Genomic DNA, 17,798 nt, shown 5'->3' with positions numbered 1-17,798 from the left:
ATATATTTTTTTCTCTTATTCCATGGATTTTACCTCCACTTGTTCCCAGTGTTTTTCTGCAACCACTATGCGCCCTGCTGCAAGTGACGTTACTGTGACGTCTACTCTGAATTGGTCTATATGTACCTCGTGATTGCATTTACTCAATAAGGTCAGCATCTATTCAACAAGCAAAGACCTGAGGGAAGCACAAAAAAGCACATTTAATTCAGATTGTCATAGGCTGAAATAAACATTATACACATTCGTAATGAAAAACAAACAAACAAAAAACCCACAACAGTACATCTAAATTAGTAGGCTTTTTGTTTCCAGGAAGCAGTGAGTATTGTGGCTCGCTAATTACCTCTGAATATATAAGGTCAATGGCCCTCTACAGACCACAGGATTACTTCATTACAGACTTCTAGAATAGTGGATTGGGACTTGTCCCAAATAAATCTGTGCCAGTCTCACCTAGAAGACCCTCAGTGTGAACTAACTGGCCTCTCAGAATCAACATCTCATCTCATGTCCCCTTAAAAACAGAGCTGAAGTAATGTGAGAGAATAATTACAGGGCTTTTAGTCTTTTCAACAGTAGAAATCCCCACTGACTGTGTGTAATTGTGCCACTGCTCCAAAATAACCCTGACAATATGATGATTATTTCTCTAAAAGAATAGTTTACCGAAAATCTAAACAGTTTTTCGGCAATCGACGTGTTATTGGCACGTTTGTTCAACATTTTGTGTATATCATGGAAGTTTGGGACAATGTGAGGCTGAAGTAATAACAAAATGCTAAATGTTTGGAAGAAATATTTCTTCAAGGTGATTAAAAAAGGTCAACAGGCTGACAGTTTCCTATTTTTCCATGTAAGTGAACTGTAAGATCATCTCAAAAGTGAGACGATAAGCCAGCGACTCTTCTTGGTTCTATTCCTAGGGCAAGATCAAACCCAACTCAATGGAGTGTTCAACTGACCTCCCATCTGAGGGTTTCCCTAATGGCCAACATTCCTCCATCTGCCTGTCTTCTTAATATGTCTCAGTGATCATTTTTCATCTCTGCAAATAGATTTGACATTTTAAAGCACAATAGTTAAATTCATAAATGTCTAAAAACATGTTTTAATAGTAACAGCTTCTTGAGGGTGCAAATGTCACTTCTGGAGCAGAATGTTTCTCTCACAGTCAGCAACTGTTGTCTTTGGTGCTCTGGAACGGCACCAACACTCACATGCCAACAACTGTTCCTGCACCACTATAACTGGCTTCACTCACTTGCCCTAGAAACGTCCACAGTGCCATATTGCACCCACTGCTGAAACCTCTCTGTTCACCAAATTGTTAAAATATTAATTAAAAACTATTGCACAAAATGCAACATGAGGGGGAAAAGACTGTATAAGAATGTGACATCTCATTTATCCCGAATCAGCATTTTGTCTGTGCCACATCAGAGAATCTCATCTAAACCACAGTAAATGTTACAGCATTGTAGCTATAGCAGTAGTGGGATGTAGCCCCTCCAGGCCTTTTGAACTTCAGCATGACTACAAAGTAACATTCTTCTGAACAACCTCTATTACTTGAAAAATTATTTCCTGCTCATTCACATTTCTGTTGTATACCTTGCAATCTTGCACAGAGAAGGACATGGTCAACTAGCACAAATCGCATCAGAAACAAAATGTTCTCATTGCATTTCCTACTGCTTACCCGCCTCCTCTCCCTCGAGCATATTTTCCATTGTTTGTGTTAATTCCAAGAACTCACTTGTGACAGTATCACCTGCGAGCTTGAGGCTTTGATTGGTATTTGAAAATTTAGCTTTTCTGGCATTCCCATGCTGAGAATTGTGATGATTAATCCATGCTAGAGCTTTCTACAAAACACATGGTGAACATGCTGAATGTGTAATTATAATTGTAATAAAACATTTAATATTTTTTCTTTTTTTTTTACAGTTTGACTTAATCAGGAATAGTGTTTATAGTTTGAGAAATTAGTCATGGTGTTAGAAAATTTAATTATAGTTTGAGTTTAGAATGTGTGAGCAATTGTGAAAAACTCTCAGAGGTGATTCTGAACAAGTATAAATTTGGACCCACTACACCAGTTGAAAATGCCCCTTCGTGCAAATCATTATTGTTGATTCAGTAACATGCAAGGAAGCTAATTTTATTTACTATGTCCTTAAAGTGAGAGATTAACAGCATAAATTACTCTGTCTCCCTCTGCTGTTGTGGGCCCCTCCATACAGCACTGTTCATCACAACTTCACCAGAATCTCCAATGTTCTCTGACATGTCAAAATAAAATCATAAAACTACATATTTTTACAATTGCAAATATTTCATTGAATATTACTAAATTATATGTTTTAACAGTGAGAAATCTTTGAAGGGCAAGAAATATGTCAAGAAAAGGATTCTAGTCAACAAATTTGAAATGTTAGTGAATATAATGGCAGTAAATATTCTATGAATAATTACACTGTAAGTTTTATACCACGATAAACGCTTCAGTACAGCAGCAGTAGTCATTTGAGTCATGACCTTCTATCATGACTTTTGTCACATCATCCTTATCACATATTTAAAGATGCCTAGGATATAATACTTGGAGAAACCTATTTGTTGGCACACATCGCTTTCACATCTTTTCAACGAACCCACAGAAGAAAATCTAAATCAGCCATCTTTGCTCATGATGGCTCATAGGTCTGCCGCCAGGTTGTTCTGAGTCAATCACCTTGAGCCATAAATGCCATGTGACTAATTACATTGGAGCCACACAAAGCCACGATGGGACCGCAAGAATGTGCACAGTCCCAAAACCTTCACAAGCAACTAGTCTGAGAATTGGAAATTATAGTAAAACATCTTTTATAAAATAATGAATTATTATTATTTTCTTTTATTTTTTGCGGATGTTGCAGAACAAACAGGTCATTTTAAATGGCCATCGATGTTAAAAATGCTTCTAGGTCCAGATGGTGTAGTTGTGTCATCTACAAACCTGAGCTAAAAGAGTCATGCTAACCAGGCAAATCTTTGACCCCTCTGTTTAATTCAGCTAGTTGCATCCATTTTTCATCTTAGAAATAAAAAGGTTTGTTTTGCATTTTTATGGCCTATATGTAAAAATGTATTCACATTTAGCAGTCAGAAAAAAAAAAAGATGACATAAAGAATACATTTAAAATTACTTCTGGCTCATCCATCATACTGAAAATGGACAGTCAAGTCAAGCGGAGTGTATTTTTTTGGATACAGTGCACCATGCATACAGACATATTGTATTATGTTCATATTTTCTGTACACCAAGGCAGAAGATCCTTTGAGTCCTGCATGTTGGAAGATAAGGCCTCAATGGATTGGATATGTTGGACCAGCACATCCTACAGTTGCTAAATTGGATTGGGATCTTGGGAATGTTTAAATGCCTAACCAACATCTTAAAACGAACCGCTCGTTTGAACTACAGCGTTGTTTTCCGGGTTTTTGCGATGTAACAAAGTGCCTCATTAGCATATTCAAATACTTCCCACAGAAATTCAAATGGTTGGGGGAGGGGAGGGGCGAGGTCCTGGTTGAGTGCATCAGACAAGACAACGAAGAAATAGTTCTGGTGTAAAGTCAAGTAATTACAAAACTGAATGATTATGTATGTAAATATGTATGTTACAATTATGAAGAAGTTTTTATAATAAATTGCTGACACCGGCGGTACAATACTGGACAATGATAATCTGCAGAATTTACACTTCAATTATGAGACTACAGTGTTTCCCTTTGAGTGTGGGTGTATTTGTATGACTGTTTTTCTAAAGGAAACCAACTGTCTTCAGAAAATTGGATGTCATAGGGCTTGTGAGAGGAGCGCTGGTTTGTGTACAACGGTTACCAGGGAAACCTCAATCTCTACCACTCCAAGAATAAATTTGCATATATATGCCACCACAAATAGATAAAGTCTTAAAGAGAGAGAATGCATTTTATGCAGTGAAAGGCGCCTTTAAAAAAAAAAAAAAAAAAATCTGTTGCCAGTGAGCATTTTGCCCTTCATGACAACTGTAAGGGGTGATTTTTATATATATATATATATATATATATATATATATATATATATATATATATATATATATATATATATATATATATATATATATATATAACTCATCTGTTTAAATTATATTAAGCCTTAAAGTTCTGCATAATTAAGGGCGTGGCCACTAGAATGACGCTACTGTCACCACCGTCGACCTACGTGGGCTTGGTTTCAGCAACCAGCTCCTGCCTCTTTGCCCCTTTTCGATTATCCGGGAGTGAGGCCGGCGACACACTGGATGCGTGGCGCAATCGTCTCAGCCGCGTGGCGTGTCGTTTTTAATTCGGCTCCTATGTTAACAGGTTAGGCCGGTGACACACTGGCTGCGTGGCGTGAGCGCCGCGTGTCTGAAGCGTCCCAGAAGCGTGGCGGATTCTGTGTCTTTACACACCAGAAGCGTGCCTGACGCGGCGCTGGCGCGCTGCTGCTGTAGAGGGAGACCGTTGACAGACCAGGCTCATGTCTTCATTACAACAATATATACTTTTTTTTACACACCTACACCTACGCCTACTGATAAAGGACACCGTCAAAAGTATTGACGGCGAAATAGATTATGTTTGACAGGTGCAATATTTGAAAATCGATAATTATTTATTTATTATTTAAATTACATTTATATCTGAATTTATGTCAACCTACAGACTTTCAAATATCAAAATATCAGGAATTAATATGTATTTGTGTACAAAATGACATTTAAACACATTTTCCTATTATATTTTGCCTGGAAAAGCTTCCAACACGCGCGCGTGTCGCGGTAAAAATAGGCGTCGGTTCTATTTCTAGCAAGCAAGCGTTTGCCGCGAGCCGCGCCTGAGACGCGCGTCTCACGCAGGCGGTCTGTAAGCTCTAACCTGTTAACATGGGAGCCGAATTAAAAACCGACACGCCACGCGGCTGAGACGCTTGCGCCACGCATCCAGTGTGTCGCCGGCCTGACGCGCTGCCAAGATGGCAAAAAACGCTACAGTCTGTGGTTCTAGTACACCCCCCCAAAAAGAGCAAAATAGCACCCCTTTACGATTATTTAATCTTAAAGCAGATACACCACAGCCCTTGCAATAGTTAACATTTTCATTATGTAAGTGTAATTTTATTTATTTTTTTCTCAGTGACAGATTACAGTTACATTTATTTTATAATTAAATTATGTAATTGCGTTTCTAGTTTGGGAAGAATGCAATTGAACCACAACCAATGTAACCTGCAAAATAAATCACTGAATGCAACAGCGAACAGGTCTGTGTGAATCCTTAGTGACCGGATTCAAAAGAATCGAGTCACTGAGATGAACCACTACTGTTCCTTTTGTCAGAGAAGGCGGGAGGGTAAATCCTGCAGAAACGGGATATATTCGAATTTCACCAGCGCGCCACCAATCGCTGTTCTCGGCTGGAGTTAGTTGGTACCGCCTCCTCCAAGACCACGCCCCCGACAGAGAGGATCCTCCTGCTGTGGTTGTTTTCCCATGTTAGCCAATTAGCAACCTAGCATGCAATTTGAGGTCTGGCGCCTTGAGTGAATGGTGCATTTTAATTTATCATTCAAATCCGAACCTTACACGATTCAACGTTTGAGAGCGGTTTTACCAGGCTTCACAGGCTTTGATTTCTCGGCGGAGGAGAAAGAAGTGATCCGGAGTGTGTTGCGGGGTGAGTTGGCTCTGCTTGCTAGCGGACGTTCGCTAGCTGTCGTCGTCGCAGTGCTTCATTCAGGCTAAAAGTAGCTAACGTTAACTCTCACACTTAATGAAGCGAAAACAGCTGTCCTCTCCAAATGGCCAGTAAATCACCCGGGTGACGTGAAATTAAAAGATTCCGACATTAAATCATGTTTGTTTTGAAGTGATGTATGTCAAGCTAGTGATTATATAAGAGTATTTGTCGAGGCGCTAGCTAGCCGCACTTAACTTAGCCTGAATGGCTACACAAGGTTTTTAATCTCTGCTGTGTTGATTAGCTGCTCATCCTGAAGGTCTAACTATCATTTTCTGCCTTTGACCTGTCAGCGATCAGTGCTGGCTTATTGGAGTCTTCTGAACTAACGTTCCCGAATAACCATGTTGCTTTGATCACCGAGCAGTTGAGTGTTTACCGGCAGAACCATTCAGCAGGACTTCCTGATATGTAGCTTGAAACACTTGGCAACATCGAGTGCTAACCAAACTGTCTTATCGCATGGTCTCGATGTTTGGTTGGTAATTAGATGTTATTTGTCGATTTTTATCAATTAGGGAAGAGTTAGTGATCGAATGTTGTTTTTATTTTGGTGTGATCAGTTTGTGTTGGTCTGAACTCTGCATCGGACAGAGGCGGTTACTGCTCGCCGCCTGTTTTTACTCTTCGATAGAGGTTTCCGACTGCGGTGAAGTTAGTTTGACGTTTGACATTCATTAGACATTCGGTTTTATACCAGTTAAACTCTTTGCGCCTGTTTTGCTTTGAGGCCGAACTAACACCGATAGACATAAATATATGCCCTTTACGTTGCACAAGGCTTCATTTCTAAAAGAAGAAGAAAAAAAAAAACATATAAATCAATTAAACAATTTAACTACATGACTTTATACTATAAAACCAATACTAAAATGTTCAGGAAAAACATCCCTGATATTGCACAACGCTCCGTTTTTGGAATTCCCATTTTATGTGTGTTATAATAATTGTCAAACTTTTAATGTATGCATTTTTTTCTGATTATGTCTGTTTTGTTTTTATATATGTTACAGAGACCATATTTTTGTGTAACATACTGTACCTACTTTAATTAAACTCTGACACTGTTTGAGATAAAGTTATCAAAACATCTGTAAAATATTCAGAATGTTATTCCCTGTAAAGGATGGTTTTTTCATATTTTGCTAGTATTGTTTTTATATACAGTGCTGACAACATATTTCTGATTTGGTTAATGTACTATACCTACTTTAATTAAAATCTGACACCTTTTGAGATAAAGGTATCAAACCACCTGTAAAAATCTCTAAATATTATTCCTTTAATTCCACAAGGCTTATTTTTCCAAATTGGACCTTTATTTTTTATAAACAGTAGTGAAATCAAATTTTTATTATACTGTACCTACTTAAATTAAACTCTCCCCCCCCCCCCTTTCCTCATTGTGCTTGTATTGTTTTTATTTATAGTAATGGCAACATATTTTTTATATGGTTAATGTACCGTACTTACTTAAACTCTGACACCGTTTGAGATAAACATATCAAACCAACTGTAAAATATCAAGAATATTATTCCCTATAATGCAATGCTTTGTTTTTCAGGTTATGCCTTAAAGAGCCAGTAAGATGAAAATTCTAAGCTTCCTATCACTGTTTATAAGTCCTGTACATTAGGTTTAAATCCATCAAAGGTTAAAAAACATTGTCATTTTGTCAAAATATCATTTTAAAATTACCTCAATTCTCAGAGATTCCCAAACGGTTCGCGCGAAGCTGTTCAAAAGATTCAGTTTCCTTAAACCCCACCTTTCGGTAGCAAACTGTGTTCTGATTGGTCAACTAACATAGTCAGGTTTGATTGGTTGTTCCGCACACCTCCACGGTAAACTATGCGTTAGCATCTGTTTGGGGTGAATTATGTCTTATTCCTCTCATCGCAAAGCAAACAGTTAATTAAAAAACTTGAACAGTCTTGCTGCTTTTTCTTCTGTGTGGCTGTATTTAAGCAGCGCGCTTAATTTTGAATCTGAATAGTGCGTTCAGCGCGGGGGCGTGGTCACGAAGGGAGACATGAAAAACAGACATCGCGTTGTTTTCAAATGGATTACTTTATCACAGAATATCTGTTTTCGGCAGCACTTGTTTAGTTTTAAAGTAGACATGTCAAGCTTTCTATAGATATCTCTCTCATGTCTCTTCGTTGAGTATTCACGGAGTTACACTTCATTTTAATGACGTGTTTGTACATGACGATCAGCACAAACAAAGGCTGCAGACAGCACACATACTGATAAGGCGCTCGGGAGAAAACAGACACATAACTTCATAATCATACTTTGCGTGTGATTCGGAGATGCTCGTTGTTCTAAATAAAGTTGGTAATGAAAATCCCGCTGTACTCACCGAGATTAGAAAAGCAGTCTTCAGTGAAATGTTGTGAACACAACAAAAGGGATTTGTTATACTGCTCTGGTATTGTGGTGAAAATGAATTTTAGCTATTGGTTCTTCTGATCTTCTTTCTTTGGCAGTGAAAATAAAACAAACGGTCTCCTCGACATGATGCTCTCACACCAAACAGAGCGTCTGTGTGGGGGGGTGGGGCAGGTCAGAGTTCCGTTTCTCCCAACACGGTAGGCGGAGATTATTATGCAAAGTGCGCCTAGTGACGTACATAGAGATGGCCAGAAGATTTGAAATCTATAACGTCTCGTTTCAGCGATTCAGAGTCGACTCCTTACTTTAGAAGCCAATAACTTTATAAATCGTGTACTTTTTGGTTTACTTATGGACAGCTACATCATACACTGTAATACAGGTAATTTTTGATTTCCCATCTGTGTGGCTCTTTAAAACATGTTTTTGATATGTTTAACATACTCTCCACTAGATGTCACACTCTTATTTACCGTCCGTGATGTTACCACGGAATGCCTGTCATTCATTCAGCGCTTATCATGGCGGAGATACTGTTGATGAGAATCAAGAGTAAATCCATACACGTCATTCACAATGATCAGGTGTAATGCTAGGAATACTATAAATCTGTGGAAGCATTTAATACCACGCATAAGGCCCCATGATTTCTGCAATCAATAAATGAATGGCGGATGCCACGGGGAACTGTTTTGTTTAATGACATGTCGTATTTTCCAGACTATAAGTCACACTTTTTTTTCCATAGTTTGGCTGGTCCTGCGACTTAGTCAGGTGCGACTTATTTATCAAAATTAATTTGACATGAACTGAGAGAAATGAACCAATAGAAGCAATATTGTCTACAGCCGCGAGAGGGCGCTCTGTGCTGCTCAGTGCTCCTGTAGTCTACACTGTAAACATATAGCGCCCTCTTGCAGCTGTAGACGATAATGTTTTCTCTACCAGTCGATACACATAATGCAATTTTGAAAGATGCTTTGACAGATTACTTGTGTTTCCGCCCTTACATGCAAATATTGTTTTGCACTTATGACAACGAGGGTTGTCAGCATTAACTCTAGTGAAGTATAACTGTAAACATATAGCGCCCTCTTGCAGCTGTAGACGATAATGTTTTCTTTACCAGTCGATACACATAATGCAATTTTGAAAGATGCTTTGACAGATTACTTGTGTTTCCGCCCTTACATGCAAATATTGTTTTGCACTTATGACAACGAGGGTTGTCAGCATTAACTCTAGTGAAGTATAACCACACTTTGGAACGTTTTGCCATCCGCCATCATCACTCTTTGTAATAAGTGGGAGTTTTCGTACTGTTATGCGTGTACCGCGCTCGTTCTTGTTGTGTGTGTGTGACTGACAGACAGCCTCCGCGGCGCGCATGCAAGTTCTTGCAGATCTAACAGACAAACGTCTTAATAATATCGCAAATTAGAAATGTTTGGTAAGATAAAATGTGCATGATAACATTAAACAAATCTCGTCGCCATCGTCACTGTTTATTATGAAGCAGGAGTTTACGTTCAGTTAATGCATGTGCGTGCGCTCGTTGTGGTGTGTGTGTGTGTGTGTGACTGACAGACAGACAGCCTCTGCGGCACGCATGAGAGTTCACGCAGATCTCACGGACAAACGTCTTAATATGATCGCACATTAGAAATGTTTGGCGAGATTAAATGTGCACGACAACATTATTAAGCAAAAATACATAATTTTTTTTTTCCTCCAGTACCGAAAGCAGAACCGATACCGTCAGATCTTACTGATACTATGGTCTTTCATAATTTAGCCCCGGGGCCATTTTAATACCGGGTTTCGGTACCCATCCCTACTTATAGTCCAGTGCGACTTATGTTTTTTCCCTCGTCATGACGTATTTTTGGACTGATGCGACTTATACTTAGGTGCGACTTACTGTGCGTTCACACCCCCGGCGTCGTGAGCATCAAAGTGGCCGGAAGTCATTCATTTTCAATGTAAGCCGGCGTCAAGCAGCGGCGAGGAGCGGCGCGGCTCGATTTGGCTGTTGAGAGCGTCGAGGAGAGTTGAAATTAAGGCAACTTTATGGTTATGAGCTATGACGCGGTTGGGCAGCAACCAGTCGGAACGTAGAAGTCCTCCGCTTCAGAGGATTCCAGAGAACGCAGCTCTTACCACATTAGTTCCCAGCACAATATAAATGTCAATAGCATTTGTCACTGAATATAATAAAAAAAGAAAACCGAGAATCAAATTGAGAGCTTGCAAATCAAAATCGAATCAAATCTGGACATATGAATCCATACCCAGCCGTATATGTACAGATGTATTATTTTACAGTTGGTTTAATACTATTAGCTAGTGCTGGGCGATTTGACCAAAAATCTATATACATTTTTTTTTTTTTTTATTATACTGGTTTTCCGGTTTATGACATTTTGTTTTAATGCATAATCAGGTGTACAATGCATTTTCTGCTGGTTAATATTCCAAGTCCTGCTTGCCACTAAGGTGCTGGAGCAAATTGCTTGTGTTGCCGCCTTTGGTGACAATTTTAGCCCGACAGCACTTGCATAAAATAGATATTATATATGCATAATCTGCCTGCAGTGCATATGCAGTCCGCAGCACGGACTCATTGTGCTTTCACATATACATATACATATATATATTATTTTTTTTCAGCATTGTAAATCTTTTATCACAGAACAGTATCAATCTTTCATATGGACATTAGTTTAAACTCAATAAACATAAACAACGCATTATTCATGCATTTTACTTCTAGGGTTGTATAATAAGCTGCTCAAGAAAGCGGCAAAACATTTAAACACAATAATTAGCCTACTTGTTAAAATATCTAAAATTAAAACACCATAGACAGAAACAGTCTCATGCATTTTGTATTTAAATCTTTATCACAAGCAATCCCACGGATCTTAATGAACTTTGTTTTTCTGCTTCCATAAAAGTGAACATATATATTGTTTTCCTTGTTTATCTAAAAGTGCTCTTTTTCTTGTTTTAAACCTAACCAAAAATTTTCATTTTTCCCGCAAACAATGTGCTTTCACTTTAATTCAGCGCCTGCAGCACAGCAAAAAAAGATTCGGTACGTTAACAATCGCTGCAGACGCACCCCTCCTTGAACACCCTGACCACAACCTCGTGCCGCTGGAGTCCGTTAAGCAGACGGATTATGTGTGAAACAGGCGTTGTAACGTAACACCAGAGCACTGCTGAGTTTACCCTCACCACGCCTCGCAGTCCCTGCTTAGAAGTACAACATTGTAAAGGGTCCGTCTGAAACATTTTCGCGCTGCGCAGCATAACGTTCATTCCGAACGCTGAGTAATTAAATACACCGGTATGGCGTATATTCAAAATTAACATCGTAACGAAAATATACACTGGTTTTCGGTATGAACTGGTTTAACGCCCAGCACTACTATTAGCAGTACTATATATGTATATAAAATACATGTAGGTGGGTGAATAATACATCCTGCGGATGCATTGGGACGCATCATCAGTGATGTTTCCTGGGGTCATCGGATGTTTCAACATAATACGCCCTCACCCAGGTGACCTGGCCTGGGGTGATCAAGACCCAACCTGTTCACAGCATCATTAAGCCATGGATCACCCCTTTTTATCCACGGCAATCTTGAAGCTCTTTCTGTAGCCTCTGTAGCAAGTCTAATGGTTCCTGTCTTCTGTTGTCCACTCAACCCTAGTGCAGTGAATGCTCTGTAGAGGTAGCGGCCAGCAAACCCCCTGCATCCAACCTCTACAGGGAAACCGCAAGCTCTCCAACCCCTCTCTCTGTACTGATCAATCAACTCTTTGCACCTGTCACTTTTCCTCTGGAATGCCTCTTCCATTCGATCTGTCCAGGGTACATTCAATTCTATCAAAGCAAGCTGTTCTGAAACCTCAAATAAAATGATGATGTCAGGTCACAAAGATGTTACTAAGATGCGATTGGGAATTTCAGCTGCTTCTCCAGGTCAAATAAGAGCTGCCAGTCCCGTGCTGTATGAAGAAGGCCTACTGGAGCTTTGTGCTGCTGTGTTGGCTGCTCTCCTTCTTTCACAAAGCGTATTTCCTCCCTAACTCGATGATGGTGCTTGCTATTTGCAATGGCCAGGGATACACCCTCCGCTATTACCATTAGAACCGGGTCATGGCACCAGCGATAGCAGCCATCCCCATGAGCCTTTGGGCAGCAATTCAGAATGTGTTCTAGTGACCCTTTTCCATCACATCCATGCCCCTTGTTGCCTCATGCCTGCCACTTTACTCATGCAGATTTCTTCCACTGTTGCCCTCAAGTCATCCTGCACAAGGTATCGCTTTTCCTTGTCACATGATTTACTGTAGTTTGGCATTGAAAAACCAATGAGCCCTGCTCTTTCCCAAGCCACTGCCCCCTCCAGCTCCCTAGAGGCTTTCCACTTTTTTCCTGTTCGGGGTCATTGAAGTCTCTATACTGCATTGTTTCTCTGGTGCAGGAGACCATTAACTCCTCTGTAATGCAGCTGAAAGTAAGGTGAAGGGTATTACTCTTCCCATACAGAGCTGTAGTATTCAAGCTGTAAGGTGATCAGAGCCATCTGCAGAGATGGGTACTAACTTTCCTCTCCATAAGTTCAACTGATGAAATCGGCACTTCATGTACCAGCAGAGGCCATAGAATCCGTGGCAGGATGCCATACTGGTATATCCAGCACTTTAACTTTTCAGGCAAACCAGATTTATCTACATTTTTGAACCACTTCTCAAGCTCACCAATGGATGACTGGATAGCGGCTGTATCTCGGATGCTGTGGTCAAAGAGGTATCTGAGACTCTTCACTGGCTTCTCACTAATGGTTGGAATTGCGGTGTCCTCCAACATGAAGCGGAACTTGTCTATGATTTCTTCAGGTCAAGTGATCTAGATTTGGCAGGCTTGAACCTCATTCTTGCCCACTTGATGAGCGTCTCCAAGCCTTGAAGGATCCATCTGCTGCCTGTCGAGACTGTGAGGTCATACCATGTGTAAGCTCTTATCAGTGGTTGGCGCACCCCATCTTGGACAGCGGGTCTCTGCACTCCACCTAAACAGCTTTGGCATCTGTTTACATGGCCAGTGCAAAGAGGATTACTGAAATTGTGCATTCAGTAATGATACCTTTCTCCAGGCAATCCCAACTTGATGTTACAGACCCATTAGAGACTTTCAACCTGAAATTGTTATAATAGTCCAGGTTGAGGTCTGTGATCTTACTGAGGACATGGTGCCAGTTCAGTGCAGTCTCTACCAACTTATGTGGTATGGACCCATATATCCAGATCTCCTCTGTTCTCCCATGCTTCTCTGATCAGCTGGGTGATTCTTCCAGTGTGCTCAAGACAGCCAGGCATCCCAGAAGTCCCTCCTTTCTGCACTGATGTATCAATGTAACCATTTTTAAGCAGAAAGTAAGTCATCCGCTTGGACAGAATGCTGAAGAAGAATTTGCCCTCAACACTGAACAACGAGATGGACCTAAATTGCTCAGTGTTTGTGGAATTATCTTCCTTGGGTATCCACACACCTTCAGCATATTTCCACTGGCTTGCAATAATTCCACTACGCCATATTGTCCACAAGAGTTTCCTGAGCAATCGCAGATCTGGGCAGCAATTATAAATTACATGGCACGCCACTTGTTCCTGGGGCTGAAATGGGTCTCGCTGCCCTCACCACCTCCTCGATTTGAAATCAACCTTTAGGGCTGGTGGCTCAAGAAGGGCCTTTTGCTGTTCAAGGTCCATCTCCCTATTGGCATCATGCAAGGTGTCATAAAGGAACTGTAGTCAGGGCTTGAGGGCGACTGTCCGCATCACCTTTCCAAATGTTTGACGCAAGGTGTGGGCCGTTTCACTCGTACTTCTTGCTTTACTCTGCCTGGGGCTGGGGCTTCTGGTGCCTGGAGGTACTGGGCATTGTGGGATGATTCCGGTGATCTCTGTGCATTGCACTATTGGCTCTTGTGCTGGGCAATAATTAGATAATGATAATTAACGTGACAAATTTTCCTCAATAAAATGATATGAAGAGTTTCATAGATGTTGGATGTTATAATTATGCATCAAATGCGGAACAAAACGTGACCCATTTGAGACACGCCACACGGACCATTTATCTACTTGGAACAAAGTTCAAACTGTCGTGCAGCGCGAGCTCACTAGAGCAGATGTGTTTACTCAGTCAAGCGAGCATTAAGCAGTGCTGTGAGATCCACTGCTTGAATTCAGCGATGAACATAGCTGACTTCTTAAAACTACGTTTAAATGGGTGAAACACTGTGCAACGACAGTCAGAAGGCTTTTCAATCTAAACATAATTTACCAAATAGTTGTTTTTACCATGGCATTGAGGTGTTATGTGTGGTTTTAACTGTGTCCATCATGATTTAAATGTATGGTACTATGGGAGACCAATACTTAATTAAAAAATAAATAAATATATATTTTCTATTTAGATGTTTATTTTGTTAAATGTATAGTTCACCCAAAAAATTTAATTGTCATTTATTCAACCTCATGTAGTTCCAAACCTGTATGAGTTGCTTTCTTATGTTGAACATAAAAGAAGATATTTTGAAGATTCCTTTGTAATCAAACAGTTGGTGGTTACCATTGACTTCCGTAGTAGGAAGGTATTACACTATGGAAGTTAATTGCTCCCCTGGGGGTATTTAATGGAGTGTGTGTCCGTAGCTTAATTTGGGTTCTTCCTCTGAAAGATGAAATTTGGGATGCTAGCCCTCATTGCCCCAGTTGCTGTTAGGGATGCACCGATCATGATTTTTCATGGCCGATTCCGATACCGATTTTTTACAAGCAAACTGGCCGATTCAGATACCGATTTCCGTTTTTTTTTTTTTTTTTTTAAGCAACAAACAAGACAGAAGGAAAGTGTGCATAAACAAGATATTTGGTATTTAATAGGCCAAACTTGCTTTTGGCTATTGAAAACAAGAACTGTAACCATCTGAAATTAACAGCAGTAACTGCACAGTAAGTAGCCTACATTCAGTACAAACATAGATGGAACAGACATCAGCATTTAGCTTTTGTTTTTGAATTGTGTTGAAACTACAGAGAACTGGCCTTAAATAAAAGATTAACTGTAACCATGTGAAATTAAAGGCAACAACTGCATAGTTTTACGATCCAAACAACACAATCAACACACATTCAATAAGATGTTTCTTAAGCACTATTCGGACGGGACTAGTTTTCTAAACTACGTTTGAGTTTCGATTCTTACCACCTGACGTCTGTGATTTTCATGTACCAATTCGGACGGGACTAGTATCTCCTTGTTTATTACAGAGGTGGGAGGGTCTGATTTGTGCATCTGGGCATCACAGAGATGATGCACTCTGTATGCGGGCATTGCATTCATTCAGAATGATTGCCTTAGTATTATTAAACAATAAATACTAAATGGCTAGTATAGCAAAACCATGTTAATGTGTGGTTCCTTTAGTTTAATTGTTTTCCTTTTTTATTATTTATTTATTTTTTAAAGTAAATGTAATTAAAACATTATGTAACTGAGTACATAAATGAACGTGAGTAATCTTACACGATGCTGATATTACAATAGCCGGTATTAACAGTTTACGTGATCTTGCTCTTGATTTTATTATTTGTATTATTTTTTATTATTATTTATTTTCCGCTAAGCAAATATATCAAACATCTGCGCGATAAGAGCATCTACGGTAATTCACGTTGGCCAAAACACAAGGAAACGCGTTGTGAAATAAAATATCACCGGCAATCACAGACATTCGCATTCGGACGGGATTAGTTTTCTCAGAGGATCACTGAGTTTGCTGAAAAACGGTAGGTAATTTGCTCTGGAATTATCACAGAGGTTGTGTGAGAAAAACACAGACGTGGCAGATTCGGACGGGATTAAAATCACCAAGTACGTCTGTGAAACGCAGATTTCTCTAACGACCCCCTGTGAAACTAGTCCCATCCGAATAGTGCTTTAATCAGCATTCAGTATTTGTTTTAGTTTTTAAATTTGGTTTTAAATTAAAAAAAAAAGGTCTTTACCAGTGAGACTAAATAAAAGTATGCTATATAAATAAGTTTTCCAAAATGATAAAATAAAATAATGTTGGTGTGAATAAATAAAGATGCAAAGTGTTTCATTCATCCAATTAAAAAAAAATAAATAAATAGGGTAATGATTCACATCTATATTTTTTATATTTTTACTTGAGCCAATGAAAAATAAATAACTTATTGTCTCAAGTAAAAAAATATAGATGTGAATCATTACCCTAAAATGTTTTAATTGGATGAATGAAACACTTATTTTTTTTCAGTGTGCTACAGCAGGTGATTTTTAAATCAAATTAAGTCTAATTCTAAGTCTAATTTTAAGGTAAAATAAAAATAATCATCCTAATGTAGAACTGACGTTAATGGCTATTCAAATGTGTATGCAAGTTCTAATAAAAAAAAAAAAAAAAAGCATTTCAGTTTTGTCACAGTTTAGTCCGTTTTGTTTCTCATCCAGCACTTGAGAAGTTGATCTGAACATCTCTTCACGGCCTACTCGTGTTCAGGGCGTGCACCGGTACAGTATATGCTCATGCAGCTTTAGTGGGCAGGAAAGGGACTCTTATTTGTGCGCCATTACAACAACTGCTGATCGCTTCCTGCTATCTGTGCCTCAGACATGAAGCTCTGCACTTCCAGTGCTGATCGGCTGCCAGGCGGCAAGGACGTCGACCGGAAGTTGAAGTCGGCTGCGAGCTGCCATCTTGTAGCAGAACTTCACTTGCATTAGCATCCCATTGACTTTGCATTCATTTTGCCGTCACTTTGACAGCTAATAACTTTACATCTTTACATCTTAAAGACTCCACTTGTCCATTATTTATTTCTAAAGATACACGACAGTGTATAAAGGGCTCCATTTCCTTATGTGTTACATTATGGCCCGTAGAAACAGTTTTTGTAAAAATAGGCTAACGATTGCTTCATAACCACTCGACTCTCTGTCGCACAGTAGAGAAATTAACCTACAGACCAGAGGAGTATGGAGCCAAAAGAGTATCAATAAAGATAAATGCACACACTACATTCACATATGCACACATAGGATTCATACATGCACACACATAATTCATAAATACACACACAGGATACACAAATGCGCACAAAATTCACAAATGCACACACAAAATTTAAAAAAGCACAGAAGATTCACAAATGCTTACAAAATTCAGAAATGCACACAAAATTCAGAAATGCAAACAACATTTACAAATGCACTCAAGATTCACAAATGCACAGAACAAGATTCAGAAATGTATTTCTGATGCACACACACATATATCTTGATTTACAAACTGCTTGCGGTCTGTGAACTTCACTGCATTTGTGTGTGAATTTTGAGACTCCCCTGACTTGGTTTGACACACAAATGCCTTTTTTTAAACAGGGAATGATCTGCAACCAATCAGATATCTCCCTTGTTTGAGCCAATCACAAGAATGCACCCCATGAGGGGGATTGTTCACTTATAAGCCGGACACC

General features: G+C 39.5%; 1 protein-coding gene across 2 annotated transcripts in view; it reads left to right on the top strand.

The window, feature by feature from the left end:
* Positions 1–5,515: 5,515 nt before the first annotated feature.
* The window catches only part of LOC127961710 (paired amphipathic helix protein Sin3a), a 53,875-nt gene continuing 41,592 nt past the window's right edge, over positions 5,516–17,798 (top strand). Inside the window, exon 1 of one of the 2 annotated variants that reach the window (XM_052560940.1) lies at positions 5,516–5,752. The gene's annotated coding sequence lies outside the window, so the exon portion shown is untranslated. The remainder of the gene's footprint in view (positions 5,753–17,798) is intronic. The other variant, XM_052560941.1, reaches the window with a different exon arrangement.

Source organism: Carassius gibelio, chromosome B7, assembly GCF_023724105.1.
Source record: "Carassius gibelio isolate Cgi1373 ecotype wild population from Czech Republic chromosome B7, carGib1.2-hapl.c, whole genome shotgun sequence".
NCBI lineage: Eukaryota > Metazoa > Chordata > Actinopteri > Cypriniformes > Cyprinidae > Carassius > Carassius gibelio.
The sequence above is the reverse complement of the archived record's forward strand: the minus strand, read 5'-3'. Positions and strand labels throughout refer to the sequence as shown.